The 17,432-nt window shown below is 37.0% G+C and overlaps 2 non-coding genes across 2 annotated transcripts; both read left to right on the forward strand.

Moving 5' to 3' along the window:
* Window positions 1–15,761: 15,761 nt before the first annotated feature.
* Trnan-guu lies at window positions 15,762–15,835 on the forward strand. The gene has a single exon. It is a non-coding gene; the product is annotated as a tRNA-Asn (tRNA).
* Window positions 15,836–16,861: 1,026 nt separating this feature from the next.
* Trnan-guu lies at window positions 16,862–16,935 on the forward strand. The gene has a single exon. It is a non-coding gene; the product is annotated as a tRNA-Asn (tRNA).
* Window positions 16,936–17,432: the final 497 nt, after the last annotated feature.

Genomic DNA, 17,432 nt, shown 5'->3' on the forward strand with positions numbered 1-17,432 from the left:
TCAAAAACAAAAAAAATGATCTGGTCATTCGGAACAAGATTGTGGTGGTTCTTGCGGATTTTTCAAGAAGGTTCCAAATAAGGAGGAAATTGCCACTATTCCAATGAAAAGAAGAAGATACTTCCGAAGCTCAATCCAAGCCAACGGTTAGTTGATTTTGTGACCAACCAGCGTTCGTTTGGTCATGAACCTGACTAAGATGTTGGCCATGACCTGTTTTATTATCGCAACCTAGCGGGGAGAAAATGGTACTAAGGCAGATAATCAAGTGTATGATGTCTCTGGTTAGAGGATAGCGTTACTGTCGCAATCTATGACGTCGCTGGTTAGAGAATAACGTTAGAGACATTATGTCGATTCACGTCCTAAATCTCACGACAGGGACAGCTTCAGGCTGTGATATCTGAATTAATTTGATACCGAGTCAGAGGACATTAGTCTGTGGTACAAATAATCTCGAACCAAAGTAGCATGATACAGACGGTATGCGGGTCTTGGTTATTATCACACAACTAAGCCTCCTCTGTACCTCTTATAATCCACAGCATTACTCGCCCATTGCGTTATCTCATAAAGTGCAACATGATCAATAACATCTTGATTAAAACCTTTTAAAAAATACCCAGTGTTACCGTCTATACCATCAAACGATGAGGCGACCACCACGTGGTCTGTGTACACATGCCGCGCCGTGTCGTCATGGCAAGGGTCTCCAAGGAGATGAATTATTAAACACAAATCGTATTATAGGCTTCAAAGTGGCGCTGATTCTCCTCCTGTGTTTATAGGTTTATCATGTAATGCTACCTGATTGTGTAACTCAGTGACTTTCCCAGACATGCAGGTCTTCAACAACAGGGCTGACACCGTGCAAGTAAACAGTCGCAAGGGCAACCGGTATCTCTTCGCGCTTTATAAGAACAAGTATCTATCACCCTAGTGTTAAGAATGATGACTTCATTGAAATTCACCAAAACAGATTTCAAAAGTGTTAGGGCCTTAGGAACACAACACTCCCGTACGCTAGGATGCTGTGGTATATTCTATGCGAGTTTACTATGCTACGGGTTCAAAAACTACCTTTCTGGTATAGCTATACTCATGAGCACTGTTATTCATTTATGACCCTGATGATAAGGAAACATGTAGGTTGGTTTACTTAAGGCTGACATGTCCTTCAAGGGCAAAGCCCGAAGGTAATATGGATGCTAGGGTTGAACAAACCTTCATATTTGCCCATCTGAAATTAAACATCAATTGTTTATTTTACCGAATTAAATTTTCAATCAAATGTTTCAAATACATCATGAGTCGTTATGCTTTATGTTAATAACAACAACTTATAACATTTATTTAAAAAAAATCAATCAATTAAAACAATATTGCATTTTCGATCGCCTGTAATTGTGGTCAATGTTGTAAGGAGCGATTACTCTTATGATTATTTGAAAGAGATCTCTCACGTACTGTTTAAGTATCAACTTCGAGCTACTGCTTCCGCGAGATACAGAGATTTGTTTCATCGATGACGATGTAAAATTGATACAATTATACTGAATGTCGATTTGTATCTGGTATACGAACTAAGTGTAATTTGATTCAGATTCACATTACTATATGCATGTTTGTATGACCGTGTGTACGCTTTGGTAAGAGTGTACATGTGTTTTTGTCTTGTGTATGTGTTTTTGTCTAACTGTAGGTACACTTTGGTATTACTTACGTACACTTTTGAATGACCGTGTGTACGCTGTGGTAAGAGTGTACATGCGTTTTTGTCTTGTGTATAAGTTTTTGTCTAACTGTAGATACGCTTTTGTATTACTTTATGTACACCTTTGTATTACCGTGTGTACGCTTTAGTAAGAATGTACATGTGTTTTTGTCTAACTGTAGATACGCTTTTGTATTACTTTATGTACACTCTTTTGTTACCGTGTGTACGCTTTGGTAAGAGTGTGCATGTGTTTTTGTCTTGTGTATAAGTTTTTGTCTAACTGTATGTACACGTTGGTATTGCTTTATGTACACTTTTGCTGCCGTGTGTACGCTTTGGCACGAGTGTACATGTGTTTTTATCTTGTGTATGTGTTTTTGTCTAACTGTAGATACACTTTGGTATTCCTTTATGTACACCTTTGTATGCCCGTGTGTACGCTTTGGTAAGAGTGTGCATGTGTTTTTGTCTTGTATATGTGTTTTTGTAATTGTACGTACACTTTGGTATTAGTTTATGTACACTTTTTTGTTACCGGGTGTACGCTTTGGCAAGAGGGTACATGTGTTTTTGTCCAACTGTAGGTACACTTTGGCATTACTTTATGTACACTCTTTTGTTACCGTGTGTACGATTTGGTAAGCGTGTACATGTGTTTTTGTCCATCTGTAGGTACACTTTGGTATTTCTTTATGTACACTTTTTTGATGACCGGATGTACGCTTTGGTAAGAATGTACATGTGTTTTTGTCTAACTGTATGTACACGTTGGTATTGCTTTATGTACACTTTTGCTGCCGTGTGTACGCTTTGGGAAGAGTGGACATGTGCTTTTGTCTAACTGTAAGTACACTTTGGTATTACTTTATGTACACTTTTATGTTACCGTGCGTACGCTTTGTTAAGACTACATTGTACGCTTCGCTGTTTATACTATATATGTGTTTTAGTGTTTATGCATCCAGGTTTTTTTCTGTTATTGAACGGGATATTTGCTTCCCTGTATTTAATAGCTGCTGTTTATAGGAGATTGTCCTGTTGCATTGTTTGTATAAGGTGCTTGAGTTTTCTTACTGTACGTGATTCACGCATTGTGTTGATATTATATGTAGTCTGGGATCCAGTGGTTAACTGATGTCGCTGTTCGTAAAGCTCATAGTCGAGACACTAATCGATCGGGAACAGGAAACAAAACATGGCGTAATTACGTTAATGAACGGAGGAATTGATTCCCAAGTCTGTGTTGTTTTCACCTAACGGATTGTCGAGGCTTTCAAATGACACGAGAGACTTGCGTCCTGCGATAAATATACTGTTAAATTGGATTTTAGCATTCTAGCCTTTTAAACTGATCGTGGTGTGGATTTTGTTTTTTCGTTGGCAAAAGTTCTGAAATCCATGTATTCTATCGATCTATAATCTATACATATTTATTTTCGCCCTGATTTACTCCATGTGAGAAATGCGAACATTCACAGAATTTGGTACTTCGACACCATTAATATGCTCCTATTCAAAATAACGTTAATAAGAAAAGGCTAGATTTAAGTATAATTTGACTATGTTCATTATAGAGTTGTGGTGGTCGAATTGTTGAGGCGTCTGACAGCCTGTGATCACTAGCCGTCCACCATCAATGTGTCGGGGGTTCGAGGCCTACGTAGAAAGTCGTACGGTACTATCCACAGGAAAAGACTAATATAGGCACGGCCTGTTTTCTAATCCTTTTGTAAATACAATAAAATTTGTTGAAACCAGTACTATCCGCAGGTCGGTTTTTATTTTCTGGGTACTCCGGTTGTCCTCCACCACCAAAACTGACTCGTCCGACCATAGCTATTAATAAGATGTAAAACACAAACAAACTTAACATATATGTTGTACATAATTGGTGCGCATGTCCAAATGTAAATAAGTGAGTAAATTAATAATGCATGTACGTGCTACTAATACATTGTATATAGTCAAGAGATACTTTGCATGTTTGTTTTCTTTTATTTTCTAATTTATTTTAAAAGCCTGCTTTATACTGTAGAGTCAGTTCAGATTGACCCAGTGAAAGGCCTTACGGTTTGTTTCTATGGGAATATTATTTCTCCATTGATCTTGGGATTCTCAGACGTACAAATCTTCACCCAAATCTCCATGTGAATACATAGGATAACGGCGTTCAGTGGGACGGAAATCTGTACGTCTAGAGGCACCATAAGGTGTGTCCTACAGACGATCTAGTGACCTCAATATCTACTACAGTTCCTCTAACCTCCGAGGGGTACCAGAGGGAACGACAGATCAATGTTTACGCGGATCTACTATATGTATCCGTATGATGGAGTATATGAAGCACAGTGGAGTCTGCCTGAATACTGTACAAAGTACTATGTACGCAATGGGACAAACATGTTGGCAGCAGATACGTCAAGTGCAACAGGAATGTAACTGTTAAAAACCCACCCATAGCAATTAGGATTATATAACATCAAGGGATCGAGTAAAATAGATAATGACATTAAAATAATCTTATTTGTCATCCTCTGTACAAGACTAAGATGATTTTAGGTCGCCGAAAATAAACCTATATGCTTCGGCCCCCGCCGTCTATCGGTATACCTCACGCGGTTGAGTGTAATGTCTTAATGACATCGACCAGCCGTCTGCCGGTTTAAGTATCATGTCTTAATGTCGTCGGCCTGCCATCTAACGATATTATTCACGCGTTTGAGTATAATGTCTGAATGTGATCGACCCGCCGTCTATCGGTATACTTCACGCGCTTGAGTATCATGTCTTAATGTCGTCGGCCTGCCATCTGACGGTAAACTTCACGCGCTTGAGTGTAATGTCTTAATGTGATCGACCAGCCGTCTATCTGTACCTCATTCGTAGTGATATAGTGTCTTTATGTCTGAACGTAGAAAGGAAACACTATCGATACGTATTTACAAAACAATGTACTCAGACAGATGTCGCTTCGACTGCGTTTTAAGCGTATCATATGTACACTTAGGTGTCAAACAATGTATGAAATAACAATTAAGTAGACGATTCGGCTTTGTTAAGAATCTTGCCATAGGTGACAGAAAAAACGAATTCAAAGTGGTGGGCAGAGAAAGAGACCCGTCCGTATCTCATATAAAGGAAGTCACTTGGATACGCCGCAGCGGGAAAGTTCAAAATCGAGATGAGGGGGTCCATGGACTCTCGAACATCAATGATTTGATTTCAAAGATCACGTGTCCTATCAAGAGTGGCAGTAAAGAGTTCATGTCCTACCCCGACTTGGCATTAAAAGAATGTGCGTTCTGCTCCAGAGTGTCGGCAAAGCATTGTAATGTAGTGTACGCCTCAGAGATGTATCGGTACCAACTGTAAATACACTGTATTGTATAGTGTACTCCTCAGAGATATATCGGTACCAACTGTAAATACGCTGCATTGTATAGTGTTCTCCTCAGTAAGATAGTGATACCAACTATAAATACACTGCATTCTATAGTGTACTCCTCAGTGACTGTAAATACACTGCATTGTATAGTGTACTCCTCAGTAAGATAGTGATACCAACTATAAATACACTGCATTCTATAGTGTACTCCTCAGTGACTGTAAATACACTGCATAGTATAATGTACTCCTCAGTGAGATAGTGGTACCAACTGTAAATACACTGCATTGTATAGTGTACTCCTCAGTGAGATAGTGGTACCAATTGTAAATACACTGCGTTGTATAATGTACTCCTCAGTGAGATAGTGGTATCAACTGTAAATACACTGCATTGTATAGTGTACTCCTCAGTGAGATAGTGGTATCAACTGTAAATACACTGCGTTGTATAATGTACTCCTCAGTGAGATAGTGGTACCAACTGTAAATACACTGCATTGTATAGTGTACTCCTCAGTGACTGTAAATACACTGCATTGTATAATGTACTCCTCAGAGATGTATCGGTACCAACTGTAAATACACTGCATTGTATAATGTACTCCTCAGTGAGATAGTGGTACCAACTGTAAATACAATGCATTGTATAGTGTTCTCCTCAGTGAGATAGTGATACCAACTGTAAATACACTGCATTGTATAGTGTACTCCTCAGAGATATATCGGTACCAACTGTAAATACACTGCATTGTATAGTGTTCTCCTCAGTGAGATAGTGGTACCAACTATAAATACATTGTAATGTAGTGAACACCTCAATCGTGGTACACATGTATCAATACCAAAGGAACAATATATAAACTTTGATATCGGCAGTGTACGCCTGCGTAATGAATTACATGTAATACCAGCGGTAAAGACATTTTAATGTAGTATATCGTTAATGTATCGGTACAAACTATAAAGACATTGTAATGTAGAGCACGTCACAATCGCGGTACACGTGTAATATACAAACATTGTACTAGGTAGTGTACGTCTCAGTGATATATCTGTATTATGGTAGATGGCCAATTTAAACCTTCGTCGCTGCCAGGTATACATTCCTTTGCAATCGAGTTGACGAAGTTAAAATTGGAAGAAATATTGCCAAATTTTTGGTTTCCATTTTCAAGAAGATAGAAAGGTGGTTTTGATAAGGATGCTAACACACCAGAAATAGCTACACATCCGGCTCAATTACGGAGGCGTTTCATAATGCACGAGCAGAGGTACGCTCGCTAACCAGACCCACATAGCCGAGTACATCACAGGGAGGGGGTCAGCACATTAATGAGAGCAACAGACACGGAATGTTGTTTTGATGATATTGACCTCCGAACTGTAGGTCAGATCGAACATCAAGGTCACGTAATATGTTGTGGTGGTTTAGTACACGCACACCAGTAATCGTATTTGCCCAAACGATGTATATACCAACATTTCTTATCATTGCTATAAGTAAATAAAAACAAAGCTAGGCTCTGCTCACATAGATATACCCCTCATGCTACGCTGCTTATGACCTTTGACCCTATAAACTTGACCGATGAACTCAATGTTACTATAATCTGGTGAAAATATCAACTAAATTACAAGCGTTTCACGAAAAAAGTGTTTAAATGTGATTTTGCCATCGATCGTTGACCCTTTAACTGTGACAGATTACCACCAAAATCAAAACAGATGTAGAACTGGATATTACTACAATATGGTGTAAATATGAACTAAATGTGTTTAGGGGTTCGTTAGACAAGCGGTTAATACGGACTATATACACGTGTCTCATATACAACGAGGGTTATCGTGATGTGCCAAGGAGATACAATAGCACATGATTATTCCATTCACTTCTTGACGCATGTATATATGTATATATACATATACGTACCTCATATATCACATACAAATTATATACATGTAATCACATCAAAATAAATCAACTAACTATTATGTTTCGCTACTAAGTTCAGTTTGTGCTATACATGTATAGTCTTTAAGTCCTTTATACAATATTTATATAACTTTGACATTATAATGTGTAGTTCGCTATATGGCCTTCACCTTGCATTGTATAATCTGCTATATATTATCTTAACCTTGTATAAAATTGACCTTAGAATGTTTGGTCCACTTAATTACCTTTTACCTTACAGCATGGTTTGCTGCATAAAATTAACATTAAAATGTATAATCAGACATATAACCTTGACCTTACAGTGTATAGTCCACTATATAACCTTGACCTTATAGTGTATAATCCACAATGTAACCTTGACCTTACAGTGTATAGTCCTCTGTATAACCTTGACTGTACAATGTATAGTCGATTTTATAATCTTGACCTTTCGGTGTAAATTCCGCTGTATAACCTTGACCTTACAATGTATAGTCCACTATATAACCTTTACCCTACAGTGTATAGTCCACTTTATAACCTTGACTTTACAGTGAATAGTCCTCTGTATAACCTTGACCGTACAATGTATAGTCGATTATATAATCTTGACCTTTCGGTGTAAATTCCGCTGTATAACCTTGACCTAACAATGTATAGTCCACTATATAACCTTTACCTTACGGTGTATAGTCCACTATATAACCTTGACCTTACAGTGTATAGTCCTCTGTATAACCTTGACCGTACAATGTACAGTCGATTATATAATCTTGACCTTTCGGTGTAAATTCCGCTGTATAACCTTGACCTTACAATGTATAGTCCTCTGTATAACCTTGACCGTACAGTGTAAAGTCCACTATATAACCTTGACCTTACAGTGTATAGTCCTCTGCATAATATTGACCTTACAGTGTATAGTCCACTATATAATCTTGACCTTTCGGTGTAAATTCTGCTGTATAACCTTGACCTTACAGGTTATAGTCCACTATATAACCTTGACCTTACAGTGTATAGTCCTCTGCATAATATTGACCTTACAGTATATAGTCCATTATATAATCTTGACCTTTCAGGTGTAAATTCCGCTATATACATTACATGTGTTTGACCTTGACCTTATAGGGTATAGTCCGCTATGTAACCTCGACCTTGTTTATCACCTTACAACTACATTTTGCAGCAAATTAGTTTAGCTTGTGTTGTATAAATTATTCAGTCATTTACAATTTAAATAACGTTTACTTTACACAACATGAACCACTAGGTAAACTTGACCCTTGCTATAACATTGAGCTTGTAAAGTCAGGTATATTATAAAACCTTGGATGAATAGTTATACAATCATCGTCAAAGAATAAACCAGCAATATTTATTTCTTTATCAAAAGGATCTATAAAAACGCCTAACTATGTAATTATACGTATTAAGAAGATACATGTCATAGGGGATTGTTTCAACCCAAACCTCCAAAATACCACACGAAAGTAAACAATCTGTCATACTTGTTTTTGTGTCAATTACATTTACACTCGTTCTGTACAATGCAGCAAATAGGTTTAACATTTAAGATGAATTGTACCATCAGTTAGGTGTTCCCGTAAGCTTGACGTCAACCTCATAAATATGCAAAAAACGGTACACTGAGAGAAAAAAATCAACTTTGAATCATTGCAATTGTGTGTGTTTTTGGAGTAAACAGACATCATGCAGCTTGCGCAAATTAATCAAATAAGAAATCTTTTTAACGAAACCAAGAAGGTTTTGTACGCACGCCGGAAATGTAAATTTTTCTATGAGAAAATTTGGCGGTTCGATTTTACGACATCTACAAGTAACATATTTCACCGAGCGTAGATTTAAATCTTGAATTTATCCAATACTACTGTCAGGATAGTTCCAAACATAAAACGGTGCTGTAGCAAATCCACAGGTCCCTGTGATTGTAGCGTACCTTTACTACCCAAGCGGCTGTGATTGAAGCACATAACTGTTACCGAATGGTCTGTGATCGTAGTGCACCACTTGAGCAAGTGCTTCAGATCGAGCTCAGCACCACAACACAATCGCCTGTGATCGTAGTGCACCACCACAAATCAAGCGCCTGTGATCGTAGTGCATCACCACAAATCAAGCGCCCGTGAGCGTAGTGCATCACCACAAATCAAGCGCCTGTGAGCGTAGTGCACCACTTCATATAAAGCGCATGTGAACATAGTGTAGAAGCTAGAAATCAAACGCCTGTGGTAAACGCACCACAACAATCCAAGGGTCTGTGAACGCTGATAAAAAGTGCGTACACTACATTATTTGATTTTTCTGAGAATCAGTATTGATTCAAATACCGTTTGCTTTGAATCTGAATATAAAGTTTAATCACGGTAATACTACATGTCGCATATTGTTTGGTATTTGATGTTGGGACAAACCTTTCGGGTATTGTATTTGATGTATGTACGGTCGTGACTCAGGTGAGGACTTTGGTATTACATATTAAAGTTCTCCCGTATCGACCCTGTGTAGACACGCCAACCTGGCTGCACTAATTGCTCCGGGTACACTTTGATGTAAATTATACACTCACCTGTATCAAATCTCGTTCAGCTTAATTGAATGTCGACTCACGAATTTTTCTTTTTCAAAAACGTCAAAATACCTTTTTTTTTAAAAATATTAATGTGTACGTTATAACAATGGTTTTGAACTTAAACTTTAAAATTTAATGAAACATAACACTCTGATCTAGTTATCGTTTCTCCTTTGTATTATGATGCTAATGTAGCAGATGGATGCTGAGCGTCGCGTGCAACAGATCGCGTGCAGGTGGAATATCTACCTTCACGTTACATCTAAATGATGGTATACAAATTACTTTGTTTAGTCGACCCACGTTTGCATCGATCGGTTAAAAGTCATTAATGAAAAATACTTCCCGCTATGTTTTATTTTTTAAGTCAGATACTAAAAGTAAAAACATCGTTGACAAACACGAAATCGTGGTCTTAAAAACAATTGCCAATAGGACAAACAAGACACAAGCGAAAAATCTGTGGAACATATTTTTGGAGTTGATCTCCAGGAACTTATTTTATAACTAGCAAAACGTCCTTCATACCATCCTCAGCATTGTAGATTAATAAAATCTGTCATCCCCTTGGGGGTGAGATAGGGGAATCCTCCCCCGAGGCAACAGGTTTTCTCTTACCCTGTTGTTCCTGTCCCAGTGTAAGACGAAGCATATTGTTTGTAAACAGGAACACATCGATAGCGTATTAATATTATGTGTATGCGTCAGACGGTTCACACATAATATTTTTAAACATTTTAAAATCTATCCCGTCTTCTTTGATGTCTAATGAAAAATATTTACATTTGCATGGCATTGTCACTATATAGCCTCTTTGAAAGCTGTGTTGTTGATGGGACTTTAATTACCATGCACCACGAGACACAATTCTTAGCGTATTAACACAACACTGACCGGAACTTCAATATCCAATATAAATAAACATGACGGCAGCTGAAATATCGCTGGGCATTGTGAGATTTGACAATGTCATTGTAAATTTATGTGCAAAATAAAAAATAAAATAAAAAAACACTTTTATTACAACGAAAACAAGACCAAGGTCTACAATATCGTACAAAATGCACATCGGTTGAAATGCCCAATGCCGGCAATGGAAACAATTTTAACGGAATGCAATTTATCAGAAATAACGTCTTTTACACTGCACTGATCAACAAGGGTTCGTTACAAATGTCTGAAATACACATATTCTATAGACCTACTGACACATATGTTACAGACCTACTGATATGAGTCACAGCACACATAAACATTTCAGACATTTGTAACGAACCTGTGCTCCGTCGCAAGATCACTCACTTCAAACGCTATGAGTTTCACGCGTCTCGCATTCACGGTTCCTCAGTTTCAGACGACATGTCAAATAACGACACTGTTATAGAATCTACCGACTGTTGTCAGGTTCCCATACAATCAACCAATAAATTCACGCCTGGATTCTTCACAAAATGAGCAAAGAGAAAAGTTCGAATTAACTTCCAAAAATAACTTCCTCGTGGAGGGCAAGGTCGGATTTACGGTGTTCACTGTATTTGTCCATGCGCGAAATTTGTCCCGAGGAAAAATCGAAACAATTTCAAATCTAACTTTCAGCTCAGAGTTCTATTGATAAACTTAGATCACCCTATATACATATCATACGCATTTGTTTTGATACTAAATTGTGGAATAAAATTGAAGTGTTTGTTAAAATTTCAAAGTACTACTTTGTTTGCCAATCAGCACGCGACAATACGCTGTTCAAACTTTTGAACGAAATTGTGTGGACTGTCGATAAGGCGGGCATTTTTAATTTTAAATATAAATTATAAGTTAAAAAAGGACATAAGAGGCAGAGAAAACGTAAATATAAGTATTAAACTGTTTTTGTATGGTATTTATGATCTATTTGAATGACACAGCTTTGCATGCAAACAAATCATAATGTTTTTGTATGGTATTTATGATCTATTTGAATGACACAGCTTTGCAAGCAAACAAATGATAATGCGCTAGCGCATTATGATTTGTTTGCATGCAAAGCTGTGTCATTCAAATAGATCATAAATACCATACAAAAACAGTTCAATGCTTAACACGACAAGATTAGCAGACGAACTTGTGTATGTGTATGACCTCATAAAAGTGGTTATTCTTCCGGGTCACATCAGTGACGTAAGGTTTATTGTGGAGAACGTGCAAAGAGCACGTGTAGCTTGTCTCAACCCTAGGGTGAGACAACGAAATCTCACGCTGGTAAAAGTAAAGATAAAACTGTCCAGGGTATGAGAAAGCGATGTCTATTGCAGAGCCATTGACCCTTGTTGTATATTTCACGTTCAGCATCACAACTTCATAAAAAAATAAGATAAACATTATTTATTTTTAAACTTATATTTATCACTCTTGTTGGCCCGGATGTAAGCGCGCAGGGGGTCTTCATGTGAAAGGAAACTGGAGTACTCGGAGAAAACCCACGTGATCGGACAGGTGTCCCCATACCTTTACACGTCCGATCAGGGAACCGAACCCCGGCCATCTTTCCGATAGGCGAGTTCGTTATCCATTGCGCCACCCGACCGACCAAAATCACAACTTTAGCATCTACTAAAAACATTTCGTTGTATTCCATGATTATATACTTCTTAACCAGATCATAGAATGTTAATAACCCCTAGATATTATCCTGGATTCAAAGCTTGTTGTTTACCGGCAAAGTGTTTTTTTCTTTGACCGGTGACATCCTAATGAGTGCGAAACGTGACGCATAAAACATTTGGCGTTCCGATGATTTTTTTTCTTTTTCTTATGTCTTTTGAACCATGGTGTATTTTTTCCTTGTGAAATGTAATACCTTTGTCCCGGATGTTGACATTTCAGTGAATTTTCCGAAACTAGCCAAAGCGTATTGTAAGTTTAGAACATGTAATATTAAGTTACCAATTGAAAGTGGTAGGTGGTTCAATATACCACGTGAAAATAGATTATGTAGTTTATGTTATTTAAGAGAAATTGGCGATGAATTTCAACCAATTCTCAATAGTAGGCGAAAACATATGTCCAGATATTATTATGAAAGACCAAACACTTTTAAATATCATTCATTATTCAATTATGTAACACAACATGAATTGACATCATTGGCTAAATTTATTACCAATATTAATGACATAATTAATTTACAATACTAATGTCCATCCTGTTCCACCATGTATTATTGTCACCCATTTGTATATATGTATTCTCTACACTGTATTGTTTATGAGAATAAAACAATTGTCATTGTCATTGGTTTGGTTTGGTTTTATTTTGTTTAACGTCCTATTAACAGCTAAGGTTTTTTTAAGGACGTGTCTCCGTGTATGTGTGCTTGTGTGCTGGAGGCAGGGCAGTTGATGTATTTGCCTCCTTGCAATAACACGGTTCGATGCTGACTTACGAGTGCTTCGGCACAGAAACACTATGTCGTATGCACCCAGTACAGTATTCCACCCGGTCACGTTATACCGACAACGGGTAGACTAGTTAATGGGATAATCCTAAATGCTGAACGTCAAGCGGGGAATAATAACTACCATTTTAAGGACTTTGGTACATTGTATGTCCTGGCCCGGGGACAGAACCCATTGTCTACCCACCCCACTTGGACTAACACTCAACACAGGCAAAAAGTGAGGTTTTGCAAAGCAAGTCACTAGGAAACAAAACGTGTGTGAGGAGTATAGAGAGAAAATATAAAGATCCCAAATGTTGCAATGGAGGAAGCAGACCAATTATGGTTTCTGCAATATCCCCTTAGCAGATAACACAGAAGCGTCCACATTAGCCGGCGTTTACGACATGTAGGGGGATACAACAGACCGTGTCTTTCCGACACCTGCAGGGGAGCATTTCAATCAGACGGCGATATAAAATTACCCTTGAGCCGTCCTATCCTCTGGTCTTTCTACGACCTTATTTTCAGTTGTTGCTAAGGACGTAAAACCAAATAATTTGTCCCAACCAGTCAATTGTGTCATCAGCTTTAAAACATATCTTCCCTTGACTTTTTGTATGTAATAACCGTATAATATAGAATAGTGTAAGTTACATTATTACAAACACTGAATCCCAATAACTTGTACTGAAGGGTGATAGGGAGAAAAGTAGTGCGACATGTGTGTGAAAGTGACGTTTTGTTTCTAAAATATCAGTTGGAAGTGCGCCCCGGGCGCGGGTCGCATATTTCCCGCATATTATAGAGGGCCAGAGTTCTGACGTAAATCGACGACAGACCGATATGAAAAAAGTCGATAAAACGTCAGAATAATTCGGACTAGGAGAAAAGACGATGAAGAAACGCTTATGTAATGATGATGATGATGTCAATAATGATTACAATGATTACATGAACCAGTTTTATTTTGAAATGGTAAACACTGAATGATGATGATGATGATGATGATGATGATGATGATGATGATGATGATGATGATTATGATGGTGATGATGATGATGATGATGATGATGATGATGATGATTATGATGAGGATGAGGATGAGGATTATGAAGATTTATCAGACGACGACGACGATGATGATGATAATGATGAAAGTGATGAATATTACGATTTCAATGTTGTTGTTGCTGCTGAATTGTAATGAATGTACCAGTTATATGAAATTATTTGTTGTTGTACAAATGCAAATCCTATAGGTTGTAAAACTTACGGAAATAAAATTTAATTGAATTAATGTATTGTGTGAATAATATATGTTACACGTATGCTAGTCAATGGTGTGTGTTATACTCCTTAACTTAAATATATATCGGTGAATGAGAAAACGAATTCCGCGCATTCGTACTTAACTAACGAGCCTGTCCCACTGCGGGCGGAAATATAGAGAATTCCATTTTAGTGTTTTGTGCAAAGAGTAACCTCTTGAATTCGTTTTGAGTAACTACAGCTTGCCCGGGCTATGGTCGTACCGTTTACCAGGAAGCTGGTAAGAGCAAAAGTATATAGATCTGAAGTCTTCGATTCCATTGAGATTTGTTATTTATTGAATCTTTATTATTTTTTCATAAATGCTCCGCAAGATGTTTTCCTCTCAGAAATTATTGATCAAGGTTATAGACATGCTGAACAAATGTTGTCAGTATATTTGGCAACGGTACGGGGCTTCTTAATTACGTGTTCGTTTTTGTATAACAAATATCATATGAATGATTAAGCGAATGACTGGATATTTATCATGGGTCATATAAATGAAGTTTTATTATTCTATATTTAATCCTCTGCTAATTTTTGTACTGTATTTAGGTAAAGTATGTGCTCAAATTACGCTTGAATTTATTGTTTACTTAAAAGGAGTCTAAGAGGCATCCAACAAGATGATTAAATGTCTATCAACTTTTTATTAATATAATAATGTATACATTTGTCGAACATCTGTGTTTCTGACGTCATCAGAGGTAGGAATCTGAAGCGGGTGCATTTGTAATTCTTGAGTCAGAATTTCTGAAAGTGTAGGGGAGACAACTCGTATATTTTCAGATGTTTTTGTTAGGCTATAATTATTATCTCAACGAAACACCTGATGAAGTACCTTTTGTATTTTATTTGTTATAATCAGATCATTCTTTATAAATTCATTTAAAAAGACAAGCAAACAATTTTTCGATAACAATATATTATGCAGTCATATTAAAAAAATAATTCATATGCAGCAGTGTGCACTATTATTAATATCTGTATATGATTACGTCATCTGTTTTGTCCTTGTTTTTAAAGATTTTCTGATACTGCTTATGACTTCTTCAACGAACAATGTTATCAATAGACATTATTATTTTTGTCAGTGCATAAACTATTCAGTTATAGTCGCCAATTCGATGAACCATGTTTATTTTAAACCACATTTAAACCGGAATAGCTGTTATTAACCGTTTGTGTTGGTAGCTGGTAATTATGATGTGTACATTCTATTATATTGGGATTGTAAATCATATAAAATAATCGGCAATATTCAAAATTGCACACAGCAGTGTTAAAAAATCGATCACAAAGTCGGTATTACTGTATTGTATCAGTATGATAGTGTCTTCATAACGAATTAAACGATTTTAAATTAAAGATAAGATGTAAGCAGGCAGGCACGTAACAAGTCTCCGTGGCGCAATTGGTTAGCGCGTTCGGCTGTTAACCGAAAGGTTGGTGGTTCAAGCCCACCCGGGGACGGTTATTATTTTTTATCATAATCCTTTTGTATTATTAGTTTTATGTTATGAATTTACAGTAGGAATATAGTGCTTGGTAAGATAAGTTATAAATCATGTGTATCAAATCAATCGATGATTTATCTATTTTGGTTCAGGCAATGACTTGCTCCACATACGATTTATTAATGCATTTAGTATCATCCAAATATTTTTGTATTTTGATAAAATATGTGCTCATATTGATTTTGTCTTTATAATTACTTATAAAAGATTCAATATCTATCAGCTGTATGCTCATATTGCTTTTGTCTTCATTATTTACTTATAAAAGATAAACAAAAGACATTAAACCGTTGATTCAATATCTATCAGCTGTTTGTTATACCAGTCCGGAGGGCTTGTAGGAAGGGGATGCCCCAATCACCTGCTCCTTGGACTGCCCCTAAAACCTGTGATATTCTGTTTAATATTTTCAGTAATATATATGTATGTTGTACTGTAATATGTATGTCAACTGTCATGTTACATGTGATGTCTATGATCTATTTCCTGAAATAAACATTAGTCAGTATATGTTTTTTTCCGACGTCACCACAACACAGGAAAAAAGCCAAAGGACCTGTTACAGCCCACAAATGAATTGAACCATAACTGGGTTATATTTGTAGCTTACTAAGACACGACACATGAGATACTATTTTAAAATTAATAAGGTCCCCGGGGCCTGTGCTATGACCAATTTAGTGCCGCCGTCCAAAGGTGTACGACAGGGTTCACTTTTTTTGTCCAAATATCTATCAAAACAATGTTTTACCAGGGACGTATATACTGTCCCTGGTTTTACGCTTTCAAATAATATCATATTGTTTAAAATAGGATCTGATGCAAATCATGAACTCAAATATGTAACAAGACATTGCATAATTAAAAGTTCCAGAAAGGGTGTATGCAGATTGAAATTTGGATGCAACATTGTACAATCTACTTCTCAAAATTGTACGATAATACGTTTGAGATAAGTTGTACACGCCACAGCTGGAAACAAGTCTCCGTGGCGCAATTGGTTAGCGCGTTCGGCTGTTAACCGAAAGGTTGGTGGTTCAAGCCCACCCGGGGACGGTTATTATTTTTTTTATCAAAATCCTATAACTGAGTAATATGTGTAGCTCACTAAGACACGACACGTGAGATACTATTTTTAAATTAATAAGGTCCCCGATGCCTGTGCTTTGACTTATTTAGTGCCGCCGTCTNATTTATTATTTACTTATAAAAGATAAACAAAAGACATTAAACCGTTGATTCAATATCTTTCAGCTGATTGTTATACCAGTCAGTATATGTTTTTTTCCGACGTCACCGCAACACAGGAAAAAAGCCAAAGGACCTGTTACAGGAACAATTTTTTTTGCCCACAAAGCAATTGAACCATAACTGGGTTATATTTGTAGCTCACTAAGACACGACACATGATATACTATTTTAAAATTAATAAGGTCCCCGGGGCCTGTGCTATTTAGTGCCGCCGTTCAAAGGTGTACGACAGGGTTCTATTGTTTGTCCAAATATCAATCAAAACAATGTTTTACGCTTTCAAATAATATCATATTGTTTAA

Source organism: Mizuhopecten yessoensis, unplaced genomic scaffold, assembly GCF_002113885.1.
Source record: "Mizuhopecten yessoensis strain PY_sf001 unplaced genomic scaffold, ASM211388v2 scaffold2111, whole genome shotgun sequence".
Lineage (NCBI taxonomy): Eukaryota > Metazoa > Mollusca > Bivalvia > Pectinida > Pectinidae > Mizuhopecten > Mizuhopecten yessoensis.